The following is a 22,981-nucleotide window of genomic DNA, read 5'->3' on the forward strand; positions in this document are numbered from 1 at the left end:
TTAATTTAGGAACACTGAGGACTTAAACATACTAAAACCCATTTTATACATAAAGATGGATCTCAACATTGGGTCGTTATAAGCTCGGTCATAACATCGAATTTCGCAAAGCGGCCGAACGATTCTGAATTATCTTACACTATCCATATTTTAAAGAAAATAAAAATGAGTGGTCGTAAATGACGCGGAAAAATGTTTACCCTGTCGTTGTAACTAGACATTAAATTCACTGTAAACAAGATACCTAATTCGACTACATAAAAACGCGAGACTATCTCAGCTTGAGTGACGCGTGAACTAATCTACATTATAGGAGTGTAAACATCATTCTGCGAGTTAAAATTGTAGGAGAATTCACGTGCCTGAAAGATGTTATTGTGTAGTTTCTAGCATAATAACTAACTGTTACTTAAATATAGATTTTACGAGGTTTGGTAACAAAGGTTGTCAGGTTGTCTCGATACAAGATAAAATTGTTTTTTTTTTAAACCGCTCAGATGGCAATTGACTATCGGATTTTCATCTCCCATTTTCCCTACACCAAAAATATCATCAAACGAAGCTGAGGACTCTCTAAGGTCAGACAGACACGTCAAACCTATAGCAGCCCTCTTTTAGTGTCGAGAGCTAAAATAGTAGGTATCTATCGTTTGTACATAGAGACGAATGTTTTCTTCTTTGAAGTCTGTTTAAAATATAAACAGGTTCTAATCAGAGATTGCCGGAGGTGTGAAACTCAGATGGCTGTATTGTCTTTCACACCACTGAGCATTCCGTCAAATTGTTTACCACAATGCGCTCTTATCTACCCAGAACGAAAATGTGTCAATGCGTGCGTGATTTGTTGGGCGCCACTCGTCACTTAAACGGGGTAGGTTTGGTAAATTCCCAAATGGGGCATAAATCGCGAAACTGAAAAGCTTTATACAGATAAAACATAAAAAAATGATTGATGATTTTTAGAAGTATATCTTAAAAAAACTTAACGTTATTGCTTCTTTATACCTCAAAAAAGAGTGAAATTAATTTATGAACAAACAACAAAATTTGTAAAATGTGTTTTCAAGGCTTAGTGTTTCTTTCGTTCAAATTTAGGTCAAGAATTTTAAATAACGCGTCATGTTTTATGATAAAGAATATTTAGCCATAGCAAGCGTGTTTGTTATAAAATAACATAATGTCTTTGCAAGGTTAAACATTTTGTGTCTCGGGGCCTGCAACCACGACCTAAATTGCGGTTGTAGGTGAGACGCCGCTCTACGGAATGTATTGCGCTGTCTCGCTTCAACAATTATAACAGTTTTTGTTGGCGTCGTGGTAGCTGGCTATTATAAGGCAACTTACCTACATTAAGAATATCGAGTCTTCAACACTTCTTGCACCAGGTTGTCCAGAATATTAATCACTTGACGATTGCTGTTAGTATCAACTGCCTAAACAATGAGAGTAAATTGTGATTGAAGTAGCTGTTGTTCGCGGCTTCGCCTGCCTTAATGTCAGTTATAGCTACAAGCTGCAAGAACGTAACCCTCTAAGACAATCGAAAAAGGAGTCACCTCTGCTGCCTCCATACCCAATTTCATGAAATCGGCCTAGCCGCTTAGTCATGGAAGTAAGAAGCACACACAAACACATCCACTCTCACATAATTTTCGCATTTAGAACATTACTATGATCACACAACTTTGAGCTCTTAATTATCCTAGTCTACTGTCACAATTTCTCACCATTTACAAAACTGAAGTAAAAGCAGATAATGCGCTCACAACCATAGTGTTGCAGGTCATAAGGCTATTAAACTCATTATAGTATGGGAAATGGGAAAATCTTCCGTCATCGCGTGCGTCGCCATTGTTTGCTGAAGATAAATTTCGAAGTAACGAGTTGATGACAGTGTTTTATGTGTATCTAATCTATTGCGACAATATTGAAACAGAGGGCTACACAGGTTATTAAAAGCCTTGACTTTCGTGAAGTCTGGGATGGCTTCAATAGGGAAGTAGGTACTTAACTTCTTTTTCAACCGACTTCGGTCAAAAATACACAAATTGTTCGCACTGGAAGAACCAATTTTGTTGATTATTTTTTATTTACCGTTAAACATTGATATTTGGTCTCATCAAACATTCATCAAGTTCTGTTCAGTGCTGCGCTATGACAATATAACTATTATTATAAAGGCGAAAGTTTGTGAGTGTGCGCATGTTTGTTACTTCTTCACGTCAAACAACTGATTTTAATGAAATTTGGTACGTAGTTATCTGATAGATTATTACACATAGTCCACGTTTCACTACAGGAAAAGTCCTATTCCCACGGGAAAATCGATGAAAATGAATCTGGGAACTTTCTACATATTTTCTTCAGAATCATAATATTTTACTTTACTTGGGGTTGGATGGTAAGTACTTGGTGTTGGATGGTAAGTACTTGGGGTTGGATGGTAAGTACTTGGGGTTGGATGGTAAGTACTTGGTGTTGGATGGTAAGTACTTGGGGTTGGACCGTAAGTACTTGGGGTTGGATGGTAAGTACTTGAGGTTGAATGGTAAGTACTTGGGGTTGGACCGTAAGTACTTGGGGTTGGATGGTAAGTACTTGGGGTTGGATGGTAAGTACTTGGTGTTGGATGGTAAGTAAGGGAGAAGTACGAAAGGAAGGTCTCAAGGATTGATCTTCCTTGCGCTCATGTGCTTCCTGGACATCCAGGTACAAGGAATGGGATACACCTTTCCCAGGGCGGAGAGAGTGCATGAAGACTTCCACGGGAAAAATGTAGAAAAACTGGTCGGATTAACGGAATTTTGTTGCTGACTGTACATGAATAATGCACAAAAAACATTAACGCAGAGGGGTATAACAAGGTAAATAAATCTCACTAAAACGTACATTTCCTGTAAAATTCTGTAATAGGGAATTCCCACGACAACTTACTGGTCAATTTAAATATATTATTCCTCAAACTCTACTCATTTTGACGTCACTAATATAGGGCTATCACTTCGATGTTACTTATTTGCACTAAATATAAATATTTTTTAGTAATCGCGTAGTATGATTCCGGTCGGGTCTGAAACTAGTCAGGCTATCCCGATAAATATACGTGAGTAGGTCCGCCATTCTGGTGGGAAAATATCAAATGATACCTCCCATATTTTGGTTGGTTGACCGGAAGGGAGTGTTACACTTTTACTAATTAAAACTTTATGTACCGGGGCAGCGGTAACCCTTTTGAACAATTTCGCTAGCCCGGCAGGCATCAACCTTAACCCACGGAGCTTGCTGGTCTGGCACAGGCATGGTCCTGATCGGTAGGGAATAGTAGTCCTTACCATACCTTCTCCTAAAGGATCAATTATACAAGTCGTCTAAACAAAATAGTTGTTTTTCTTACAAGCGAAAAGATATTCAAATAAATAGAATTGAGTAATATTGTTTCAAGCTTCCATTAAGTATTTATTATTGACTTTTAAAATATTAAGCATATCTATACCTACCAATCTTTACACACATTATAAAATTAAATAAATATAAATAGTAAAGGCAGTGGGAAATGTCGCGTGTTTCGCAACATGACGTAAAACAAATTACATGTATTACAAGATTATTAAACATAGAATAATGAAAACATATGTATTTGTTATCAGGCACTTGACTGAAGATACAGTGAGATATCAAAGAAAATACAACAATAACGTTTCCGCACGTGATTTTATATAAAGTTTATTTAAAGCAACAAAATTAGTTACGTTTTCAAACGTTTGGAATTGCTGTACCTTTATGTTATTCTTCAATTCGTTGCTTCTAGACAATGTCTATCTTTGTTTTAAGCTCTTTATTTCATCTTCTTAAGGGTTCCATAGCCAAATTTGCCTTCTATTAATGACCTAATTCTACCTATCAATTATCTCTATCTGAAAGAGATACTCCGTCTAGTTCGACCGTCCGTAAGTAATTTCCTTACAAATTTCTTTACGGCATGCAAATTTATACTTTTTGTATCATTCATTACATCTAGATTGTAAATGTTTCCATTATAGTCCTTATTTCGTGTACCTACTTGCAATCATTTGTCAACCATCTCTATTAGCCTAGCATTCCAAACCGTAGAACACGATAATTGTCATATCTTTACAGATACATATCTTATTAAAGAAACTCACACCCCTTAAAAGCTCTCTGAAGGAAAACTAAACGCATAGATGATCAACGTTTATCCTCAACACATACGTCAATTATTGTGATGAATAAAAACTAATTGATCGGTTACGAAAGTTTGTTACCTCATTATACAACTTACTGTCAAAGTAATCAATTGATACGGTGATGACACGTATGCGTAGTAAAATGTATTTACGTAATAGTTGTAAGTGTATAATCAACTAGCTGTTGCCCGCGACTTCGTTCCCGTGGGTAGAAGAAGATGTAAGTTATGATTTATACCCGTCCTGTTTTTTTTCACATTTTCCATTGTATCTTCGCTCCTATTACTCGCAGCGTGATGGTTTAGCCTAAAGCCTTCCTCGATTAATTGTCTACTCAACACAAAAAGAATTTTTCAATTTGGACCAGTAGTTCCTGAGATTAGCGCGTTTAAACAAACAAACAAACAAACAAACTCTTCAGGTTTATATTTTAGTATAGATATAGATTACACTTTCTACGCTAATGTTATGACGTTAGAATTGTAGAACAAGCATACTATCAAATACAAAAGTCTTTAGCCGAGTTGTTAGCAAGGACGATAGAACGCGGCGTGTCGCGGGTTCGATCACCGCGTAGGACAAGCATTGGTGTGATCTCATGGATGCTTGTCCTGACTGTTTCTTTATGCCTGTGACTATATTCGTGATACTACCGCGACACAAGAATTCAAACTAGCAATTAAACAATTTAAAGTACAATTATTAGGTTTATGAGTATTGGTTTAATACTTTCCTTTACTATTGCATTGGGTTTAAACCTTAAAGTTGAATTTGAAAAACAAATTGAGAGATCGATGACGATTTTGTTTGGAAGTAAAGGAAAACAAAAAATCAAGCCGTTGGGCGTGGTGTATGGAAGACGCCCTAGCGCGTCTATCACTAATTCACTATCTTATCATAGAAAGCTAATTAGTCAGCACTTCAGGATAGTACATTACTTGGTTGTAGATTGTTGACTGTATATAATATTGAAAAGGCTTTCCGATATTTGTTCTGATATCGATACTATTAATAAATATAGCAACAGAGCCTTTTTTATCAAAATGTATACAAATCCGGTAAGAATTGAATCGTGGATATCATACATTTAGGGTTTAATTCTTTATGAGGGCAGCGGTACACGAAGGGCAAAGGAAGGAAAATGGGTGAGTTTTAAGAGGGTCTGAATGTTCCTGATTACTTTTAAAAATACGATAGAAATAAATTCGATAAACTGTGAATATACATGCTTTTTCAAAAGGTAAAATATCCTTTTCTCCTTCTTACATAAGAGGAAAACTTACATTTAATGATTTTTATAATTTCCTCTAAAAGTCTATTAACGTATCAAAATTATTTATTGCTTTATTCGAGTTACAAAGTTTATTTCCTTGTTAAACACCTTGTACATTTTTTTCCTGGTGAAAAACTACTTAACAGGCAATTTATATCTTAACTCATAGGACCGTCGTGCATCGTATGCATTGCCTTGTCCTATGTAAATGTCTAATATTCCTCACGACCAGATCTGGTACCTTACCTCCCCTCCCTCTAGAAATCGAATGATTTCTAAAAACGTTGACACCGAATATTATGCCAGCCTTTTGTCAAATGTTTTCTTCTTTCGTCCTTTCCACATTTCTGCCATCAATATCTATTACTACCTGCTAAAGCTTAGCCACTTCATAAGTTCTTAATCAAAGTGCAGTTTCCATCAAAGTAGAATCGCCTGTTTCCTGTACATTACCTGATGTCAAGAAACTGTTCCGCATCATGAGCCAGGCATGTTCACGAGATGACGCGCTTAATTTACCATTAGTTACGCTACATATTTTTTCAATTGGTTGCATTCTTGGCGCATTGTCAACTGTTTTTATAGTTTTATGAGGAATTATTACATTCGTTGCTTGTTTATTGATGATGCAGTGTTATTTTAGAATGTTGCGTGAAAATTATGGATTGATCTGTGAATAGGTCACAAAGAAAATGTGTATCACTTGAAACTGTTTCGGTTCCTGTATGAGACTAGCATTTTCGTAATGTCGTTTGAAGTTTTCGGTGTTTGTGCGTGTGATTTGTAAGTGAAAACTCCCGAGGAATATTTTGCGCGGATTGAATTGTTAGTGCTTTAGTCGTTTTATTGTAATTCATGTTAGATAAATTTGAAATATACGATATAATTATGTAGCTAACTGAGTCATTTTTCCAAGCATTCGTGAGTTCATATAAGATAATTTGAGTTTACAACCTTGAGGTGTAAAGTGTAACGAAGATATCGGGATGGCGAAAAATAACAAAAAAAGCAAGAAAATATTATTCTCTTTTAGAAGTGAAATAAATGACTTTAAAAACAACGAAACCGACAAAGTTTTGGTTTTGGAAGACGAAATCAGTTAAGGTTTTATTTACAAAGTCATTACATTACATTAATATTCTGTTTTTCTTGAGATAGTTATAACATTTGATAAGATTGTCTTGTTGACACGGAATTTATTACACTGTTGATGTTGGTTTAAAGATCGGTTGTTTTGCGACGAAAATCTACATGTTATGTATGCAATATTTGTAAAACAGTATTTGTGATAATATTACCTGTGTTAGTAAATACAATAAATTACAGTAAGTAGTATAATAGTAGTTCATTGAATTTTATCCAAGGTTAAAATGGTGAGTTGTATTGTCTACCTCAGAAACTGTTTTCCTGCTTGACAGGACACGGGGGCAGTCAAATTGTTTGACGTCAATCCATTAGTTTGAGACGGATTTCATACATCCTTTAACAGTTTTAGACAAAAGTTTTTTCAAGGCATCGATTTTTTATTTGTATCTAATTGGTTTAGTCTAATTAATGAAACATGAAAAACTTTTAGAAACATGATTTTTTATTATCTTTTTTTATATTTTTTTAAACGCCTTCGCCTCATTACGCTAAGAATAATTTAAATTGGCTTCAAATGTCGAACGTCATTCTATAAATAAATTGATTTGAATTTGGAATTCGCGTTCATTTTTTTTGCGTTGGGGCGAGTTTATACTAAAGAGGTTTTATAACATTTTGCGAATCGACTAAAATGACTAGAGTTTGTGTTAGTGTGGTGTTCAGGCTGGTACATTTGTCACGGCCGACGGGCAAGTCATCGACCGTTGCGCAGAGTAGCACGGAGAAAAGAACGTGATACTGGTGTTGCAAATATCTGTCGGTTCTGTAATGTACCTAAAACAATGAACAATGCCATTGGTTATCATTTTAGTAGAAATTTTAGTAGCTAGAGTTGTTACGTAAGGTTATAAGCATGACAAGAAAGTGCGTTAGAAGTAACTAAAAATACGTAATAAATTACGTTGGAAATGACGTAAAAATTTAAAATTGTTTTTGTCTTAAAATAAAAAGTAATATTTAAATTGTACTTCATATCATAGGGATCGGATTAAGAATCCTATCAACCTATATTTAGATAGGTAGATTGTTATTTCTATGATTTTTCCATTTATTATTTAATCACATCCTTCATTAGTATACGTTGCCTGTTTGTGCCTATTAAACCAGTAATTATTATTTGAAGCTTAAAACAAAGGCAAACAGATATTTACGATTCGTTAGATTTAAAAGCGTAGTTAATAGCAACGTTCGTTGTACAGTTACAAAAATGTACTAAAACTTCAATTAATCACCATAAGTAAATATAAACGCGGATTTGGTTTACTTATTCTCAGTTAAATGCAGTACAGTTACATAAAAACAATTTTAAAATATTGAGGTTTTAATAACTGTATTCTATATTCAAATTGTAAACGAAAACATTCCTCCGATCGTTGTAATTCTGAATTTAAAACTATCAATTCGCCAGTTTATAATCTGCAAAGTTTAAAAAAAGTTTCTAATCATGATTGATTAATGACATGTTCTAATTATAAATTCGCACTTCTTAGTATTCTCATTTCAAATGAACTGAAACAAAAACAAGTGAACTGACCTAGAAATTATGCGAAGCTTTAGATCGTCGACACGGTATGTTCAATATTTATACGTTCCATCAACGTCAGTGAACTCGTGTGCGCCCGGCTTTACTCGCTTTTACCTTACTGCATTATCTAGATTCACTTATCTGAGCAGCTCACCGCGAATGTGTGTTGTAGTCGGTTAGCGCAACCGGTGGTCGGCGGTCGTGATCTTGCCTCTTCGGCTAATTGTTTTTTTAAGTGTTTTTAAAGTGTGAGTGAACAGTGTTAACGGTACGGCCGGCGTTGGCTTGCAGGTAAGACTGCTTGACCCTTTATCGGATATTGCTCTTTGTTGTGGTTTTAATGATTGTACGGATTTATTCCGTTTGAATAGCATTTTTGTGAGATTGCCCATTGTTTTCGTACTGTGAGACCTTACAATCGGATTCGGCCCACATCTTTGTGAGACTAACTTTAATAACTACCCACACTCTTGATATTATCATACAAGAATTACAATTTATAGTTATAAAAGTGAATTTATATTTAAATAACTTGTTCATGTCAAGTAACATTATAGGTAAGTATTCGAGTTTTAAATACGAATTAGAATTTACAAAATCCATCAATATGCGTATAACTGTTGCAAATAAATTTAATATTCTTATTTCAAAATTGACAGCTATTAAAATAATGGCGGTAAAATTCGTTACATTTAAAATCGTCTTACTACGTCCATCAACTCTTTGCGTTACTGAACATGAGTGTATCTAATTCGAAATCATAACACATGATAAAATGGGACTTATTAAATACTGTGCGTAATTGTACTTATAGTACCTTACTACAGAAGAAATCAATGCGTTAATAAGAAATAATAGATGTGGGAAAGTTTAAACAAATGAGGGAAGTGTGTTCCTTTTTTAAACGCGACATTCTTGATAAGGAACTGCGATGGCTATGAATATGTATCGAGACCTAACAGCTTTAACTGCCTTTTAGTGAATAAATAGGATATAACTAAATAGAATAAGATATATATAATACTAATAATAAATAGAATATGATAACCTATACCTACTTAATATGTATGTATCTCATATAAACGCAATAGGCAAATAAAAACTAGAATCGTGCTTGAAAAAACGTTAGACGCGGAAATTAATAAAACGAATCCGTAAATGGTGCACATTTTAAAATTTTCGTTCTGTGTTCCATATTTAAAAGCGTTTTTTTTTGTGAGTCAGACTTGAATTTCCTTAATTGCTGTTTTAAATAAAGTATTCTGACTTATTTATCTTCGTTTCTTTTAACATAATAGGTATGCTAGTTTGGTTTTTGTCAAAAGGCCAACTTAAAGTCAAAGGTGAAAACTATAAAACTTAGGCAAAGGCATATAAAATATACTACTAGCTTTTGGAAGAGTCATTAAAGTATCAGATTTTAGTTACTAATCTTTTTCAAGTTTCAAAATCTCTATAAAATCTCGGTTAGTAAAATTCGGAAACTAAAATGTTGAACGAAATCGTCAGAATACAATACTTTAAGCATGAACCGAATCACGTACGGATTTGAACGTTACGGGTGTTGGGCAAAAACCGAGAGATCGCGATCGGAGGGCAAACCAGAGGGCAATAACCTGAAATGCCATCCCGAAGTCAGCAAACATCAATACTTAATGTTTGTTTATATGGCTTTCAGGGTTTAATTAAATTATAATAATAATAAAAAATGTATTTAAACTTATTTCTCATATTCACTTTCAATTAAATTAAATAATTAATCTAAGACGTCATATTCAGAAACTAACACCTTAGTTCAGTTTTGGGTTACCATGAATTTCAGAAAATAAACGTTAAACAATAGAAAACAATGCATTTGTTCCTATATCTTCTCAATCTTCGACTTGTATAAAACAGTATTATTAACTCCTATTTAAATTCAGAATATTTATTCGTGCAGAGCAATAAAATGTTATTTGTATATTTCAGAGATTCTTTTTATTATTTTAAAATAATTTAAATGAGGAAATTTGAAAACTAGTCTAAGTATAAAAGGCTGAATGCTATTTGAATGCCTTCACAACAAGTATTATTTGACAAGAAACCTTTCTTGGATGGTAGCATTAAATTAAAAACACGCACAACCGTTTGTTTGACCTGAGTCCGGTCTAGTGCATGTAACTTGAATGTTTGTGATACTAAGCGTGACACTAGAATGAAGTTAAGGGCTGAAGAATACACTAGGTTGAACATGGCTTTGTCTGCTTCAAAGAACTAGACAGCATCACAGCACGCACAGGCACACAAGACAGCACAAGCACTTTTGAAAGCAGATAACTCATCGTAAGTTAATCACACTGTCTACTTCTTCTACTTCTTTATCTTCACTGTCTAGTTTTATCTACTTTTACTCTTCAATTAAAATAAAACCTTTTTACGTCTTATAAGTAACACTGACCTTGCTATTGACGGTTTTATTTATTAACTATCGGGGAAATATAATTCTCCTATTTCCTTTATTAATAGACAATAACTGTTTTTATTATTTATATTTAATTGGGTCGTTATTAAACTACGTCCAAGTGAAGTTATTTCTAGAAATTTGCAAGGTAATACGGAATCGTCTTGAAAAGGGAAGCAAGAGCAACTAGTTACCAACTGTTACTTATCAATGAAGACTTTAAGGCTGTACAATTTTCGTTCAAAACACAGAAAGGTTTATCATCTGTTACATGTCAATTCCTCTCGCTTTATTTAATACTTATCGAAATATAAATGAGTATATATATAGTGAGGTCATTTTCGATTTAAAGCAGGCGGGCCTGCCTGCAACACCTAGTTTGTTATAAGATTTGACATCAGAATGAAAGCCTTTCTTTTTCCACAGCTATTGTATTTACTGTCGATCTCTCCTGAATTTCGTGACTGATGTCAATCAAAAGTTTTTTGTCTAACAAGATCTCTAAAATGTGAAATTTATTTTGAATTACTTTTACGTGTTTATATTTTTTACATTTGAAGTGGTACTGAAGATTGGTTAATTACTTTTAAAAGAAGATGGCTGATAATTAAAAAATGTGAGAGTTACGTTAACTTATCTGTACTAAAACTAATCTATAGTATGTGGTTAATAAACTTACCTCGTCAAAAAAAACAAACAATGGTCGTAACATGTCAAAAGTATCTCAAAGTTAATTTTTAATTTTGAACACGTCATGTTATCAACGTGCCAAAAAAAGATATCTTTGCAAAACCAGAATTAAACAGATTTCAATAACAACTTCGAATTACCAAATTGTTACATAACTAAAGGAGTTTTTAAAACTGTAAATGATATCACAATGTAATAATACCATTAGTCCAAAGTCGGTAATAACACGACAAGAGTTAGACAAAAAAAAAACTCGTTTGTCTCTGCATATTTGTAATTATTCTTTAAATCATGTAAAACTAGTTTCGTAGAATGTTTCACACTTGAATACTCGATGTTTCTATGGAAATTACAAACAGACAAAAACGTATGGTGAAGGTCGATTTGTTATTTTTTTTATTACTGGTTCAGTCAACTTGGACAGCCATCAATAATGATGTGAGTGCTTGCAACGTTCGGTAATTTTCTAATTACACGTCAGTTTCTTGTTGGCCTAAATTTGTTTGGGATCATCCCACTCACACATTGACACATATTATGAACGCGATTTGTTTGTAGGCATAGAAGTTTATTGCTCTTTTACTCAAAAATCACTGGTCAGATTTAGATGAAACTTGGTACACTACAAACTGAGATAGATTATTTCCAGGATTAACATATAGATTTGTAGGGGGCGGGCTCGCGGTCAACAGCCAGCCAGCAAAACCTTCTTGTCTTTATTTTTTTCTTTTGCTTCTAACTCGATCTTAAAAGTCTTTTCTCTACATTCCACTTGTCAGTGAGAAAGACGGTAAAAGGCGATTTTTCAGAAGTTTCAGTTTATATTTTCAGAAGTTTCATAATATTTAGGATCTTTCGTGAGGATGATTCATTATTCAGTTTGAGACGCTGACCCACCCAGCTCATGATTAAGGCCTCCGGTTGTGTCCGAAACTAGTTGGGCTATACCGATAAATACGCGTGAGTAAACCGTTGCATCATTTAAATAGTTCCACAAATATCTTTATCTTCTTCTAATATATAAAACTCTCGTGTCAGGATGTTAGTTACCGTTCACCTCCGAAACGGCTTAACCGATTTTTACCAAATTTTATATTCCTATTCAGTAGGTTTGAGAATTGGCTAACATCTATTTTTCATACCCGTGAGTGATGAGGGTTGCTCACACTAAAATTTATTTTTTTAGTTTTTGTACATTTTTTTTATAATGGAATTAGAAAATACATACAACTAGAAATAATTTATTAGGCAAAACAACGTTTGCTGGGTAAGCCAGTATCTTAAAAATTCTCACAAATATCTTCACACTCTCAAAATAGTTCCTTTCGTGACGGATCTCACGAATCTTTCAATATCAATCATAAAAAAATAAAACTGTTATCACTCTATGAATTGAAAGTGACAACAGGCCAGTGTGCTATTCATGCTATTGTAAAATACATCCTGTGACACAGACTCATTATTATCAAATACTCAAATATTAGGTCATCTTATTCTATTTCAACTGTCAAGGATTAAGAAAAGAATCCATTGCGAGCAGCTGAGTGTGTTGAAGCCAGAAATATAAACAACAATTGTACATCAGTACTTTTTTAAACTACCGCACTCAACATTTATTTATCTGCGAGGGCTTTCACAAAGACATCCAGAATTGGGACAAGCATTCGTGGGTCGCACAAACGTATGTCCTACGGGATTGAACCCGTAACACGTTGCCTAGAGAGTTTGCCGTGATGGTCTCAAACATTCGGCTGTACGTGCAGTCAAACGGATACAGTAATAATATATCCTGGATTGATTTACCAACGAGTTTTTCTGGTAAAAAAAAATACAATGAGTTAGCAAACAGATAATACAGTTTATACAATACATATTCTGGGCTAAATGAGAATATTTACATACAACACAATAGTGTTAAAGCGACTAGAAATATGGCTAAAGTAAAACATGTCTATATAGATTATTGCCCCTTGCAAACATTGCCCCCTCGGCAATGTTTTTCATGTTTTTACTAATAACGTAACTAAGATTGATTTTCTAGATATAGCTCAAAATAATCTATATGGCCATGTTTTACTTTAGCCATAATTGTAGTCGCTTTAACACTATTGTTGTAATCCGGGGCGAGGTAAACCTGATCGTATGAAACAACTGCATAACGCTTTACATAGCTAATACGTCAATTAGGATTAACGGTATCTAAACATGTATTATCAGCTTTGAAACTGAACCAGTTGATGTTGTCGAAGCGTGATGCTGGTATGGATAATGTAGAGCGTTATTTCCCTTCCACAATGGCTATAGTTCTGTTGTTTGAGTTAATTCAGGTGTAAATTTAGTTTATCTGGCTAAAATCCCTAATCGCATAGAGTATGGATGTGGATGGATGTATGGTAAAGGACAACCAAAGAAATGATGGATGCATTGTGTAAATGAGGTATGGTTGCAAAGTGTGTTTTTTGTGAGATGACGTCAGATGGAAATGGCATGGAGGAAGAAGACATGTTGCGCCGACCCTAAATAAAATAATTGGAATAAGCGCAGGGGGATGATAATGCCTAGAGCTTTCAAGTGATTAAATATAAATTATGTATTAAACGATATTTTTTGCCGTCGAAGCTTTGGTGAAAATTGTTCGTCATAGCAATTTCCTTGACTGCGATACATAATTACTCGTAGAAAGAAATTATTTTTAAACGTCCTTACGATTACAATAATTTCACTCTTGCCTGGTTCCTTAGGGCTTGCTGTTGTTCCAGTTTCCATAGAAGCTCCAGCTTATCTCGTCATCACAGTTTGAGGTTGTCGCCATGGCTCTTGATATTAAATGACTCATTGAATTTTCACTTCAGTACAATGATCGTTTGACTTGGAATTGATCAAAATTATCATATTAAATCGGGAAGTATGTTGGACAGTCCTGACTTTATTATTAAGTGGGTGTGCTAAAATCAGAAACCGGCAAATTGGTTCCAATTGCATTAGATCATAACTGAGCGTACGTTTTTTAAACCAGTTACAGCCTGAAATGAGATGACGCGTATACATAATACAAACACTTAACCACAGACCGATGTCAAATCATCAACGTTGGATAGCAAGAATGAACTTTACAGCTTTGGAATAAGAGCCCTTTTGATATGAAAGTGTTGTCAAAGCTGTGTGTGTGATTGTACGATGTTTTTGATAAACCACTGCTGGTTTGTTCTGTGATAACATTATCAGGAACAAGTGTGGGTGTTATGTAGTTTGTTGCAGTTTGAAGTGGTTGCAGGTTGTTAGTACTTTACATACTTATATTAGTAACTAGAAGTGTTTTTTTACGTATTAATGAATACTGGCTGCTGGATAAGACTTTTTTCCAAATAAGGAGAAAAGGATTAAGAATTGCTTCCCATATTTGGGATCGTGAATAAGTAGGTTTTAATATTGACAGATATTAAGTTGTATTTTGTGTCGTTTCTATAGTTTTTACAAACAATGGATGTTAAGAAGACAAATTAAAATAAGTTGTCAATACATTAAACTTTCAGACAGTTGGATGGGATGCATTTAATTAACTATTTTTTCATTCTGATTACGTAGCGTCACTGAATAAAAAGCCTAGTTCTGGACATGAAATTAACGACAAATATGCTTTTAACGATCTACAAACAAAATAAAGCACCTATCTGTCATTCTGTTGAGACCTTGAAAGAAACAGAAATATTGTTAAAAGATATTAATAAAACAGAATAAAAGATTTGAATTTAGAGCGTGATAAATTTGTCGCGCCGACAGTAACAATAATTATGATCAATTCAAATGGAGAAAAAAGTAACAGTGACGTTCAATGAGTCGCGACGCCATTTTTATAGTTTTTGTCGTCATCGACAGTTTGACAAAAACTTTGCGTATATCAGCAAAAACTAATTTGCTTTAACTTTCGAATCATAATTAAATTATAATTTAGCAGATAACTGCAAAGTGACAAAGTTATTCGTGCGGCTGATGGTGGCGCCACTGTCGCTGTCAGTGCCTCGAGAACTGTCACTTTGACGTTTCACGTGTTCGCGATTAAACTTAGTTCCGATCTCCACCACTGGCAAATGTAAGTTGGTTATATTATTACGGAAGTTTATGAATAGAGTGTGTGCTTGATGGTGCCTCGAACGTGAGTTGCGTGACTTAGCGCGGAACACACCGTGTCCCCTTCCGACTGCTGTAATTATGTTTTTTAACAAAATTGGACATTACCCGGTAATAGAGTACGGGTCATTATGTATAACAATAAGTCAATCAGTTTGTGACAGGTTCAGACCTCAGTTTAGCAGTTTTATGACTAATCCTGATTTTTTACTATGAAATTTCTTTTGTTTACATCCCAAAAGCAACTATGTGAAAAAATTAACTAAACAAATAAACTGACATCAGCAATCCTGAATTAATCTTCGCAGAAATACCGCCAAATATTTTAGTGTCACAATGCAGTTTGCATTTGAATTTAGAACGCCAGTCTTTATTGTCGGCCAGCATTAATGTCAAGGTTTCGGCCATATTGTTTTGTTTTCTTTTAATGTCACACAATACAACAATACTAGCGTAGATTTTCACGAGTCTTATTTTCATTGCTTGTTTAGGTTCTGGAGAAATCGAATGTTTAATAATATTTGTTTGTAAACACAATAGTAAACAATAAGACATCAGGTCAGCTCTGTTTAGTATACTTACAGATTGTATTTCGATATTTTGAAGTTTAAATTAGGACAATACTTTCTTGGAGGAAAAATCTATGTTACGAGAAACGTTTTCTTTGTACTGTATTAGTTTTTGTTACTCTGCAAATTTGTTGTTTAAAAATGTCTAAATTTGAGTAACAAATTTTGTAAATTACATAAATTATCCTATTTGCAACTGAAATATGTAAGTAACAACAATAGTAGGTATAAGATCAATATCGATTAACTATAATTGCATCTATTTACGCATCAAATATGCGTAAAGAAATGCAAATAGGACTGTTCTCTGTTACGCGTTCTAACTGCATTTTTTTAATCTGTTCTCTGCATCTTTGATTAATTGCTTAGACAAAATCTCAAACTAATCAACATTATACTCTGGTGAATCTGTCAAAGCTGCACATTGCAGAATTATATGAACAAAAAAAAAGTCATCAATAACGAAACAAATCTCTCGAAATTAAACTTTTACTAATTAATTTACATGGAATTTAATCGCGTGTAATTATTTCGTTATATTAATCGTATATCGTGTTAGATGCGTGTTTAAGAAAGAACTAAAAGAAGACAATACACGGAACCGTTCTGTCAGTTAAGTTGACAGGGAGAATAAATCTGTACGTGTGTTACATGACAGTTTTTGTCTCGTTACGACTAGTTTACCAGACTTTTACTCTGATAATTGTGCCAGTTTGTTTTTGTGACTGTTGGTTAGACAGGTGTGTGAGATATTTTATATTTTAATGGATCTGGAGATATTATTATAGTAGACCTCTTCATTGGGGTGCGGAAAATCGGAAAAAATATGATGTCTAAGTTGCATGCGAGCGCTATCGCTGATTCAGATGAATTGGCAAAGACATGTTAGTTGTCGAAAAAGGAATATCATTGGACATTGTCGTAGATTTGAAGTTATCTAATCTGTTCCGATGCAACAATTAAGGCCCTCAGAGCATGGCCTAAAACGGCTAAAACCAATTTTATTCACAAAGTATGCGCATTATTGAATAAATGTCACACCGAAACATTTTATTGGGATTCGCTGAGAAGAAAATATACACAACTTTCGTTGGTAAGGCATTCTTATTTTAAAAACAAACTTTTAGCCACGTCACACGCGTCCTGCGTCTTTTTAAATGTAAAAATACTTTTTATTCCATCTTTAGATATTTTTAAAACGCAATAGGAATGGAATTTCATTTTAAATATATAAAACGGTGCGTCCACCGCCATTATTAACGAATAAAGATTTGATATTAACGTCATCAAGTATCTTTCATTATTATTTTGGGCATCCATTGACGTCATTCATAATTATTGCTTTTTTTATAATAATACTGGCCGTTCTCATTACCATACTTGTATTCCATATTGCTTCTTTATGGATTTGAAAATAGAACGCTACACGTGTTTATTAACGATAAAAAAGGCATTAATAAAACATTTAATTTAATTTGAATTTGTGGTTAATAATGATTGATTAAAACTATTTGTATATTCAATAACGGTTCATTCACGCGTATTTATCGGGATTGCCCGAATAGTTTCCGTTTGGGTTCAAAACTAGTCAGGCGATCACAATGTAGTTATGCAATAAAAAAATTCGAATTTCGTACGAGTTTGAATTAAAGACATTTCATAATTACACGAGAAAAAATTGAACGTCTTTAATGACATTTAGATTATTGAAATATTGTTATACATATTTAGCCAAATTGACTAAAACATAAAACCTGTTTTTAGGAAGAACATTCTCAAATGTCATTCAATCTTCATATGAGTTTTACAATATAGGTAATTTTATATTGATAAAGATACTGTCTCAAACAGCAAAAACAATTTAGCATTTTCGAAGTTAAACCTCATTATTCTAAAGTTTAATTTAGGAAACGAGATATGACATCGCAACACAGCCCCGATGACCTATGAATGAATGAAAATTGGCTTAAAATTACACTTTTTATATTCTATATTAAGCATTTTTCCTACACAATAATTAGAAATTCAGTACCAGACGGTACTCTCCAGATCAATGCAATGAATTTCCAATTCTTGTGAAAATGCTTAAGAGAGAATACCAATAATTTCAAATTTAATCCAATTGCCAATCATTTATCAGCCATTGTAAATAGTAGAATCGGGGCCCTGTCAGAATGCATTGCCGTTAGTCATCGACTACTCAAGACACCACGCCCGTATTGCCACGCAATGTACTGCATATGCCATGATACTGTCGTTCAGTTTAAATCGGGCTAAGTGTTGTAATCTCCGCATCTCGTTGGCTCGGGAATATAAAAGTGAATTCATCCGTTCGTTAGTACTTATCTTCAATTGAACGCGTTTTGTGGGCGACAATTTATACGTTGACGTGTTGTGTTTGCGTCTCGACTCAGTAGAATCAAAGATGTGACAATATTGCGGAATCCAGGATACCAATTCTGATATTTACAACGGCCGATGAATGAATGAAATTTGGCATAAAATGACATTTTTCGTATTCTCTTAATAAAAGCATTTTTCTAGACAATAATTGAAAATTTAGTACGGGACGGTACACTCAAGGTCAATACAATTAACTTTTATTATTGTTTAATTATTGTATCGGCAAAATGCTTAAGAGAATAGGAATAATTTCAAATTTAATCCAATTGCCATTCATTCATTGGCAATTGTAAAATAGCAGAATCGGGGCGCAGGCTTCCGAACAAACGAAGAGTCCAAAATAAAATCGGTAGCTGTATTATGAGCCTTACTTATTTTTTAGTTTTCGTACACAAATGGTTGAAACTGGAACTTACTCGTATTATTAAGGTTCACCAGTCTTATTAGACTATCTCAAGAACCGTGATATTCTTGAAATTTTCAGTTGTATTGCTGTTTGTTTTTTCTTCAGCTTATTTGAAGGAAGTTGCACTTGCAACTAAATGGCTCATTCTTATTACCGTTTAAAAACCTGCTATTTATGTAGTAAAATTATTTTTTTAATATTCATCTATAAACGCATTTTAGTATTAACCTTTACAGAACTCTAAGTCTAGAAGACGTCGATTTTTAGCAAAGTCTAAACAACTGCTATAATGTTAAATAAACTAGTTCTTTTAACTGTCCCGTTAACACTTTATCGACAGGAAGTACACGTTATAGCTTATGTCGGTTTAACGGGATTCAAAAACTATGGGAACGCATTAACTTATTACTAGCATTAGATATGCACAATATCTCATACACAACCTGTCATTATAATACATTATGAGAAACTATGTTATTTGGGAGTAATATCGCACGTGACTGAAAGTTATGGTGGTTTCATTAAAGTTTTTAGAGTGGATGAGGTTTGTATGAACTTTCGGCATTGTAATGTTGTTTAAAGGTTATCAAGTATCAAAATAATTTCACTTTTTGATAGCTTAGCTGACGAACGAATATGATTCCTATAGAAACTGACTATAAAAACAGCAAGTAACCAATGAAAATGAAATATTAAAAATTTTATCGTTTCAAAAACTGCCAAATAACCATTCACTAAATACGCTTGAATTTACGCTGAAATCTGCTTTTGAATTAGTGACAGTAATGATATTTACAAATTGACAGAATATGTGCAAAAAAAAAATCGACCGCAGACGGAGAAACAAATGAATTGAAGAGATGTCTGCAAGGTGTACCATTCAATAACATACAAGACAAGACCTCTGGCTTTTAATACGTACATATTATGTTATTAAGACTGCAGTTTAAGTTATTTCACTGTATTTTTAAATAACAGTGGCTTTTCCTTATTCGCACCAAGTATAAGGGTCACGAACTTCTTGGTTCTTCAAGCTCAATTAAAAATTTGCAAGTTTTAATACCGGTTTTTATTGCACTTTGACGTACATTGTTTTTTTACTTGAATTCGTCTGAAGGGTCATGGTTTTGAGCGTGTGTGTTGGTGTTCAGGTCTCTGGCACGCCCTATATCCAAATCGGCTATACACTTTTTGACCAATCATCGGCAATGTGACAGGTTAGATAATTTTATACATAGAAAAAACTAGCTAGTGCTAATTAAATAAACTCGGTGAAGTGCCAATCGTATTTGCGATACCGAGGATTCCGTACAAACATGCTAAAGATAAAAACGTCGGTTGGGTCACAAATACATTGGTGGGTACTCAATCTTATAGGCACTTTCTTATTGATCATATCATTGATGGTATCACAAACCAAAATCTTCTATGACAGTTACAATTTATATCAACTGTAAGCATTCCAACTGGTGACGGCCGTACAGACAGACCAACTGACGGACAGAAAAACCTTACCTTTGGTTAGGGAACTCTTAAAATGGAGTAAAAACCTAAGTTGATATTATTTACGTTTATTTTATTTGCATTAGAACAAACCAGGCTGCCGGTTAAATATTTTATAATATGCAATAAAAACTTCGTTCCGTATGATTATTTAACATATAAAAAGCGGTTGATATTAAAAAAAAAAGAAATACCTTATTTTAAGATTTAAAAATCTGTAGAACGTCCATTAATGAGGCAATTTATTGTCTAGTCTTTATTGCCTCCCAATCTTGTTTCATGGTAAAGTCCAGCACAAAAGCTGCATAGATTTTCTATCCACACTTTTCATCTCACTGCTACTAGTAATACTAGTTTTACCCGCTTACTCGGTGCATATTTATCAGTCCTGTTTTTATCTAAGTCTATTTAAAGATATTAAGCTCCAGATTACCAGTTCAGTTGACGATAGCCATATCCATAACCGTGTCTGAGCCAATATAGGGTTGTCAATCGACTTTTCCTTTTCATAAACGAGACGACATCATGGTATATTCGGATAAAGGCTTCCTCCAAGTTATTCCCCAACACCTGTTCCTTAGCCGTGTATCTCGATAGGCTGAATTGATCTGAATGAGATAATAGTAAAAATATAACTGATAATCATAATTATACCTACGAGTCCTACGACATACTTTTTTGTACTCAACAATGCATAAAAATCGTAAAAGTTCACAATGGTGATTCTATCGGGATGGCAGTAGTAGTAAAGACTAGTATAATGAGATACCACAGCGTCATATGAAAGAGATTAGCTAAAATCAATTGAAATCAAGACTTCAAAACCTATTCTTCGAATCAATGCTAGTCTCTCGTGCCTGAAAAAAAAGTTATTTTTTTTTACAAAAGCTTTTAGTAGTTTGTACATATAAACAATTTTTCGGAAGCCGACTTTAGCTTATCGGAAACTTGTGTTGCCCCGCATACGAATATACAAACTCGTTGCAAAGGTAGACCGCAATATGTTTTAGGTCAAAAATATTCACATCGGAAGTGTTCGCATGCTTAACGGATGATTGTACAATTGACGTCACGATGTATGGAAAACCATTTAAAAATGGTTCACCGCAGATTGTGTGGATATGGCCCTGAACTTTTGCAATGAGGTATGCCATAGTTACTGTAACTCCGCTACAGTATATTATGGGTATGTTTATTTTGAAAAAAAAAGAACGGCTCCCGCACTGAGGAATTCAATCCTTGTGTCATGGGCATCTACGAACATATATACATAATCGACGCGAATGCCCAATACCGTAACTGTGTTTTATTGTGATGAATAAAGTGGATTTCACGGGGTAAAGTTGCCATTCGACTAAGGAAACATTTTCAGCTGAGCTAAAATCCCTGAAATGTTTCTTTAGAAATCATATCGGTTAGTGTTATGGGTGTACTCTTGAAACCTATCAAGAAGAAATCGTGCAGGACTAGGGCTTGCCAGAGCAAGCGTGACTAATCTTGTAACTGGCTTTGGCTTTTAATGGAGTACACATATACCCATGCCCTGCAATCGGCGCGGTTTGAAGTCGCAGCGCTTGAGTCGGGTAAACTAAAATGAGGTTGTCGTTGCAAAGTACGGAGAAAGTTCATAAAGAGGCTTGAAAAAACAAAAGAATTCAGCTGACGCTGAATCATTTGACTGAACAGTCGTGTCATAAAGTCGTTAAGACTGGTTTCACTCCGATTATATAAAATGTAATACACATTACATGAGATGGAGTCACGAGATGACAGACGCGAGGAGACAACGTCACAGAAATTATCAGAAAATGCCGTTTTATAATGTTTAATTATGCAATATGAGAGCGGTGATAGTGTTCGTGGGTAATAATAAAGATAAGAAATGTTAGTTTTTCACTTAGGTTACGGGCAGCGAGATTGTCCGAAAGGGATACCGTTGCGGCGGTATAAGAAGGGCAAAGGAAAGAACATGGGTGGGTTTTTGTCAGTAGAAGTCTGACACTTCGCGCTGTCTCTTTTCGCTTAACCCAAAGCGGCAAGAGACATTTGTTGATTTCTCATAAAAAAAATGGTTAAGGTAGTCTATACCTAAAGTCCATATTTTACTTCGACCCTAAAACCCTCTTATAGAAATAATTCTAGAGTCAAGTTTGAAGCAGATTTTTTTCAAAAGCCTCAATATACGTACAACAGAGTAAACTTATCTGATTTGCGTCGCGAGTCGCGAGTGCGTCAACTAGGACATTTCAAGTCGATTCCATTTCACGTTTTGTGTGTATGTAAATGAATACTACGTAAATTATGTAACAAAGTAACTACGTTTTAGGATTATGTTATTTTAAATTACCTGTTTGCTTGTATTAAAATTAGTTTTTTTTTAACACGTCATTTGTAAAGAGAATTTAAATTGCGACTTTAGACATTCATTGTTTTTTGTATTGTGGATAAACTAGTTGACATATCATAACACTGATTTTAAACTTTTTTATAAGAGGATTACACTATATTATCATTACTGGCTTTAACATATTATTGCAAGGCAAGAGCCTCCCTTCCCTTTTAATATATTTGCACACCAGAAATATTAGAATAGAATAGAATATCAGAAAGTCTTGTAATACATATATAGTGACCCCTATTTTCTAACATTACCATTATTCCAGACTACGGCTAGCAAGCAAGGACCATTTTTG

At 34.1% G+C, this 22,981-nt stretch overlaps 1 protein-coding gene across 1 annotated transcript in view; it reads left to right on the top strand.

Moving 5' to 3' along the window:
• Nucleotides 1–8,297: 8,297 nt before the first annotated feature.
• LOC113495963 overlaps nt 8,298–22,981 on the top strand; it is a 39,598-nt gene continuing 24,914 nt past the window's right edge. The window contains exon 1 of the mRNA XM_026874971.1: nt 8,298–8,440. The gene's annotated coding sequence lies outside the window, so the exon portion shown is untranslated. The remainder of the gene's footprint in view (nt 8,441–22,981) is intronic.

Source organism: Trichoplusia ni, chromosome 7 (genome assembly GCF_003590095.1).
Source record: "Trichoplusia ni isolate ovarian cell line Hi5 chromosome 7, tn1, whole genome shotgun sequence".
NCBI lineage: Eukaryota > Metazoa > Arthropoda > Insecta > Lepidoptera > Noctuidae > Trichoplusia > Trichoplusia ni.